Below are 7,913 nucleotides of genomic sequence, written 5' to 3'. Positions count from 1 at the left end.
CGGTGCACTGCTACAATGTGTGGCCACACTGCTGCTGAAATGTTTTACCACCAGCAGCTGGCGGCGTGCACTTTTCCTCCAGTGTGGCTGGGGCTTAACACATTGTCCATGGGTGGCTGGAATGTTATTCAAGCTTGTACACTGCAATGTAAGGCTATTAGTTTTAGAAATGCCACTAAATGCCTACTTCTGCAGTGATATTATCTGCAGTTAGGTGAAAACACGATTGCAATGACCATTTGCATATATATATTCACACAAAAAAAACATTATCCTGAAATACATGTTATGCAGAATCATCAACAAGGCTCTCCTGTGTAGTTCACACTTTGATAATGTCTGGCACTTCTAATAAATAGCAGTAGACATGAGACTGAACTAGTGAAGGTTCTATCATGTTAAATGGTGGGAAATGAGACAAAGTACAGTCAAAGCATGTTAGGCTAATTAGTCTTTGTCCCCCCTTTTGGCCATCCTTTCCTTGCTTTGCACTGTTTAATGAGATTTCTATGAAGCAAATACATAGTTTGTGCAAAGAACCATGCACAGTAATGAGACAGTGCAATGCATCTTAAACTGCTCTAATTTTCAGCCACGAGTGTTTATAATGTGCAATATTTGTGCATTATGTTCCTTGTTGTGTTAATACGCAATCTCTAGCTCTGCTATATTTTGATGCGAAACCGTCGAATGGCCCATTGAGCGAAAGAGCCAGCGTCTGTAGTCTAGCAGCAAAATAGCACCTAAAGACCCATTGCCTGCAACACATGTCACGACTGCGCCTTAACGGAACAGAGCAGGCGAAAGGGAACACCTGCTACTGCAGTAGCACGTCAGATATTGTGTGAGGGGAGAGGGCATCGCTGTGACACTACGTCACCCTCACTCTCACTTTCGGAAGCCTGTTTATCAGTGCATTCGCTGCCTGTGCAAGCTCTTGCCTCCATTCTAACTGTGCCTCGGTAAGGCCAAATCAAAATGCACCAGGTGTCTCAATGCGCTCGCTTACCTTCCAAGGAGTTTGTCACTCGAAGGACCGCTCAGCGGCATTCAGTTGGACATTATTGCTTTCGCATCCCCAACTCATAAGTGATCCCGGCCACGGCGGCCGCATTTCGATGGGGGCAAAATGCGAAAACACCCGTGTACTTAGATTTAGGTGCACGTGGTCGAAATTTCCGGAGTCCTCCACTACGGCGTGCCTCATAATCAGAAAGTGGTTTTGGCACATTAAACCCCATAATTTAATTTTAACTCATAAGTGCTTAGGTGTCCTCAGATGTTTTATGAGCAACTTTTGCACAATCTCATAGCATTTAGAACGTATTATTTCTGCTTTGTTGTCAAATCTGACTTTGATGCTTGCTTTGATTGCTTGCTTGCTTTGATGCTTGCTTTGATTGCTTTGATGAAATGCACTCACTTAGGTATGACTTTCATGAATATATATTTAATGTGAAGTTGTTGTGCACTGCATTCCTTTCAGCATGAAATAGACATTGATGAAATTGCACTTCTAGTAACTCTCACAGATCACAATTGCACCTATTTATTCCTCATAAACAAAGGAGGCACCTTCATGTTCAAGTGCTTTAGTCACTATGTGTGCATATTCATGCCAGAGCCAAAATGGTGAATATCTTGCTACTGTGCACCAAATTTTGGTACCCTTCAGTGAATCATATAAGCACTGCCTGTTTCAGCATTTTTGGTGTACTATGTCCAAGCATTTGCTTTCCCTGTGCTTTAAAATGTCATGTACAAAACATTTATGCTCGGTTGCAGTGTAGGGAAATTCAGCAATAATATGTAATCGTGTGTGACAGCACACGAGAAGGTTCTCATGTGTTATCAATTTTAAGTGCTGTTTATATACTTATAATTTAAATGATGCTTTGCTAATGTTTGTCATTTCTATTAAGCAGTTTAGTTACATGGCTTGCATAAAAAACTATGCACAATTATTCGACACTGCACTGCATCTTAATCTGCTCTAATTTTCTGTGAGGAGTTTTCTATAACCTGTGTAACTAGTGCATTATGTCCCTTGTTGCTGTGATAGCTTGTGATCTCTTTCATGATTACGTATTATGTTATGCTGAGTTTTGCACTGATGCTTCCTCCATCTGTATCCTTGTTTCCTTTGTAACTTTTTGCCAGTATAAAACTCAGTGCAACATAATCATTAACATGCACTAACTAGCCCCATTCCTTACTTTACTTAATGCAATCTCTTGCTCTGCAATATTTTATTAGCAAGTTATGGATAAGTTATCCACAGTACGTTGAAAATTTTACTTGTACAAACCGGATCTGTTCAGATCTGGCATAGAATTAATTGCAGCACATCAAGTAGAAATAAAAAACAAGCACTTGCATCTCTGTTTCTTTTTTCTTGTGTTTTTGTCCTTGCTGCACTGCATTTCAGGTCATTTCATGATGATCAACCAACAAGCCCACATCGCCACCCTCGCTGACTTGTGCTGTGATAAAGTTTATTCACCTAGGTGTGAATTTCGTCTACATATATATATTGTACAGAAAGTTTTTGCCTGTTGTATTCCTTTGCAGCGTGAAATAAAAAGACATTGAAAACACTTGTGTGATCACTCCTTAGTGGGGTATGTATAAAAAGATTGAATTACTACAGTGGGGTTTAAATTAAGGTGAAGAACAATAAGCATAATAAAGGTGCTGTTGCGACGTGGGGAACTTCATGCACTATGGTGGAGTAAGGATAGTGGGGCTGGGCCTGATATCCAGGTTGTTTTTGAACACACATTGGTATTTGCATTTTGTGCAAGAATGAGCAATGATGCAGAGGTTCAAGCTCTAGCTGCAATTTTTTCTTTTTGTCACAGCACCCGTGTCGTCCCTTTAACTCCTCCATTGTCTTGGTCACATCACGTTTCCCCTCTCTGGTGTTGGGAGATTGGCGACAGCTTCGTCCAATTCGGAGGTTTGCAGCCCTTTTCCTATGAGGAATTTGGGCCAAGACATGCACAGCACTGTGCACAAACAGGGAAAAGCACAATGACCATTTCTCTGACGCAGACAGACATCGCAGTTTGAGCATAGAGAAAGAAATGGTTTGGGCCCGGTAGTGCTCCACAAGGGCGCCTGGGTCCAATTTGCTCTTCATTGCCCAAAGATGGGAATGAAAAGGCATGCACACAGGTCCTCAATGGGAAAGAAAGGCACCACAAGGTCATTTGGAGGACTGCGACTTTGCAAATTGTCCAAACCCGTTTCGTGGTGGGTCCAACTGGTTCAATTGCCTTGAATCGCCGCACTTGGAACTCGCTTTGACGAGTTAAACATTGGCTGTAATGCATAACCTTCAAAGCAAGAGCTCGTATGGTTTTCCAGTTGATGTGCATGAACGGCAACTTCATTTTCCAAGCGTTGGTCATGCTAGGCCTTCATTCACTTGGCCAAATGTACTAGGCTTGTCACACATAAGCATGGATTTTGGGTTGGCTTCCAATACCTTCCCAATGATAGACAGTTTGGTCAGTGACGATTTACCATGTTTGCACCTTGCAATCTTGGTGAAAGGGTTATGACGAGAAAATAAAGGACAACAGCAGTCGTTTGGGCCGCTGTGCTTGGCATTAATGCGCGGTTGTCATTATCAGATACATCTTCTAACGCGATAGCTTTAAGGACGCCGCGTCGCAGACCAGAAAATTAAAGACAACAGCAGGCGTTTGGGCCGCTGCGCTTGGCATTAGTGCGCGGTTGTCGTTATCAGATACATCTTTTAACGCGATCGATAGCTTTAAGGACGCTGTGTCGCAGAAAATCCAGCGTCGGGCGCCGCTTCGACGAAGGTAATTTCGAACCGAATTGGATACCCTATATACCACTCTTCTACCACCAAATTTGCTCATATCTCGTCTTTCATTATTTACAAAGTTATTCCTCGGAACTTTGACAACGGCAGCCCACAAACAAATGTAATGAGAAAACAAAAATACAGAGAACGCATATCATTTATGTTAGCTCTTCTCAGACTGAAATATTAAAAGTGCGAAACCGGAGATCGACCCACGCAAGAGGCTGCGCTTCTATCAGAAAGCTTGCCTTTGTGCTTAGCGTTCGCCGCCAGCGTTTCCCGGTAAATGGTATATTGTTACATAAGCTGCACTTGCTCGGAAACATGAAATGCAGTCAGGGGTCTTTGAATGCTATCGCGTTCACCTCTTAAAGGCGAAGCTTAAGCATCCTCCAAGATTTTGGCACAATTAGGCAGATGATATGAATCGATCAAAACGACCTGCGCTGAGAGGTCGAAAGCAATTCGACATAAAAGCGTACGTTCACAGCTGTGAACGGTGTCGCGCACTTGAGAAAGTATATGTATATACACCGTCAAAAGATCTTGCAACTTCACCAGCAGCAAGGTTGCTGACGGCTCGATCGCCACTTGATTCTGTTCTGCGTGAATTTGGTGCTACTTGCGCCGTTTAAGACACTCGCGACCAAATACGTGATGACGAAGCTGCTTTGATTCTCAGCATGCGCCAGAACGTTCGAGCTTCAACATGGTGATCGACGGCGCAGGCCTGTTACTATCAGCGCGCATGAAACTTGGATTGCGCCGTGACCAACCAGCACACTATCGGCAACAAATAATCCGTACATCGCACCGTACAAGTAGATGCGATGGTCACAGACGAAATCTACTGAATACATGCTCAGTGGGTTTCGCTTTGATACGCAGCATGCATCCCAACGTGCTTTGACGTGCGTGTGCGTACCGGGCTCTCGCTAACGTCGAGCACGGCTGGATCATTATATCAGCGCGCATGAAACATGGCCAGTTACTTGACGAAGCAGCACTACACTATCGATCGGCAACAAGCAAAGAGATAACCCGCACCAGAGATACATGCGCGCTGCGCACGCGCGAGACCCATTGCATACGTGATCGCAAAGCCGCCTTGATACGCTATATACATGCGTCCCTATGACAGCAACCGCTGGCTAATGTGCTCAGTACATATCATGGCCTCCTCATTCAGCATCTCCAGTTTATGTTGAACTGACTCGCATACTTCCATTGCAATTCTTGTCCGAGTACTTGCAGCTAAGATTCCCACACTGAAGCATCTCCCAAGGTAGCATATAGATAAAACGGTCTAGCAGCACAAAATTGACTAACTTTTCATCTACAAGCTTATTGGAAAATTTATAAAGAAGCCCTGAAAAGGGGTTTATGCAACATAGGTTGCCACCGTAGGTCAGAAAAATTGTAACTGACTCAGACTCGCTCATAAAAAAAATATTTTTTTTACTTAAAGCTCACTCACTTGTGACTCAGTTTAACCAAAATTATACGCAGCCGGACTCACTTAACTCTGACTTGCCAAAATTCTACTCAACCAAACTTACTCGGACTCAGATGCAACAAAGTTCTACTCAGCTGTACTCATTGATACCGTGAGGTCAGTCCAAGCGAGTCGACTAATGAGCGAGTTTGCCAACCTATGGCTGCAACTATGCTTTTTGTCAGGTAATGCAAGAGAATGCTTCAGCCAGGGTGTCTTGCTAGAGTTTAACTTCAGTCCAACATTAAGTTTTATTAAGCTGGAAGCTGCTTAATACACGATGAAAAGCAGGCTGTGCACAAAGGACAAATTTTCTATATATGATTAGTATAATCTAGGGCTATACAAATGGTAAAATTACAATTATTTTCTCATTTTTAAGGTAACAAGAAATATGAAGTTTGCACAAAGGCTCATATGCATTCATACAGGCATTACCATTAACAAATAGATGTCGAGACAACTGAGGAGCTGGTAAAGAATAGACAACTGCTTTCACTTACCTGGGACATCACAGCAATGACAGTAATGAGACAAGGGAACAGCATGTTACCAGACACACGTCTTTACATGTTTTTGCAGCAGCTCACTCACGAAGAGAGGTGTGATACCTCAGCAACACATGTTGCTGCAGTATTGTTGCTAGGAACGGGTGGATGTCTGATTTTCCCTTTATTAATTACTTCTCTCCACCTTGCGGGTTTCCACAGAACTATTATGTCAAACTCTTGCCTTTGCTTCATGTTGTTGACAACTTCGACTTCGCCCTACCATCTGCTAGCCACCTGGTTAGCTCAGATGGTAGAGCGGCTGCCCCGGAAAGGCAGTGGTCCCAGGTTCGAGTCCCGGACCAGGACGAATTTTTCTCCAACTGCGAGGCTTTTCTTTCGAGGAACCCGTATGGGTTTCCTTTGTAGCAATTGCTACGAATGGGTGGATGTCTGATTTTCCCTTTATTAATGTTCTCTTAAAGGGTTGCAAACATTGACTAGTCAATTAACAAATCAGAAGGAATTAGCATGTAGGCTGTCTAAAAGCGAGCCATCTTTATAGAATGGTTGCTCAATCCTCTGCACAACAATCGCAGCTATCCTGCAGAAGGATAATTTGGAACAGTCCTCACATTCATTGTACTGTCTCACTCGACACTCCAATACCTGTTCCTGTCTTTCATGTATTCAAAAGAAACTAATATTTGACAACTTCGAATGATGAATTTTTGAATCCGCACAAACTGAATAGCAGAAACTCTTTGATTCATATCCAAAACTTAGAATATTTGAAGACCCCTAGTACAAACCCAATCAGATATATTAAATCACACAAGTGCAGCAAAAGGCAACTCAAGTATTGATAGCAGCTCCTCACTTGTTCCCTACGTAGAGCCTCTGCTGCACACATTAGGCGACATAAATTTGAGTTTAAGAGAAATGTTCCTAAAACAGTGATGGTAATGCATTCTTGTAAGAGAAAAAAAGACGAACTCGAACAACCATCTTAGTACCTTCAAAACTGATGCTCCCTTAGATGCTCGTCTTAACAGTGTTTATTTTGGTAGAAAAACACAATTGGAATAAGGCAGAAAAGGAAAAACATAAAATACAACACAAGTTGAAGCAGAACTAATTTACAGTGAGTTGAAAAATACACATTGTTTTGTCCATTCAGCAAATTTGAACAGAAGGATATGATGGGAAATCGGAAAGTTTTGCAACTTGTGTATAAAAAAATTTACCTGGGGTTTAAAAAAAATGTTTTTTAAACTTATCTCCCTCCACATTTCTTCCATTTGCATAAATGCTTCCAATATCACGAAAAAAAAAAAAACTTTCTCATCTTACTTGTCAGATCACTGCTCTGTACCAGGTTACAGTGTGTTCTAGTGATCATACCTTGTCCCCTTGATGAAGGTGTTTTTTCAGGCTTTAGATTAAAAATAACGTAACTGGCAGCCATAACAGGCCTCTAAGATTGACGGTCAAGCTCTTCAAATGCACCTTCTATAATGATAGGTTGGATAACAAGAAAGCCAGTCTACAATATGTGAGGTCGTCTCCGGAGTGCCGCAGGGCTCTGTGCTGGGACCCCTGCTATTCCTAATATTTATCAATGACCTGATAGCAGACCCATCGATTCATTAAGTCAAATTATTTGCAGATGATTGCGTTATTTTCACTGAAGTAACCTCCGCAGCTGACCAATTTAAACTTAATTCTTACTTAGATCAAATACATGAATGGTGTAGAAAATGGCAAATGTCACTGAACTTGGATAAAACTGTATGCATGACAATATCGCACAAACACGCCCCCTTACAGTTCAACTACTCCCTATTCGGTACCCCACTAACACGAGTGACCGAATACAAGTACTTGGGCGTAACTTTGACTGCAAATATGAGTTGGAATACCCATATTGACAATATAGTAGGCAAGGCAAATCAAAGATTAGGATTTATTCGACGGACTTTCAAACAAGCATCCGCAGAATCTAAGCTTATTGTATACAAGATGCCAGTTCGTCCTATAATGGAATATGCGTGCGCAGTATGGGATCCTTACGACCAAAAGAATGCACTAA

Source organism: Dermacentor andersoni, chromosome 3, assembly GCF_023375885.2.
Source record: "Dermacentor andersoni chromosome 3, qqDerAnde1_hic_scaffold, whole genome shotgun sequence".
Taxonomy (NCBI): Eukaryota; Metazoa; Arthropoda; class Arachnida; order Ixodida; family Ixodidae; genus Dermacentor; species Dermacentor andersoni.
Note: the sequence above shows the minus strand (reverse complement) of the source record.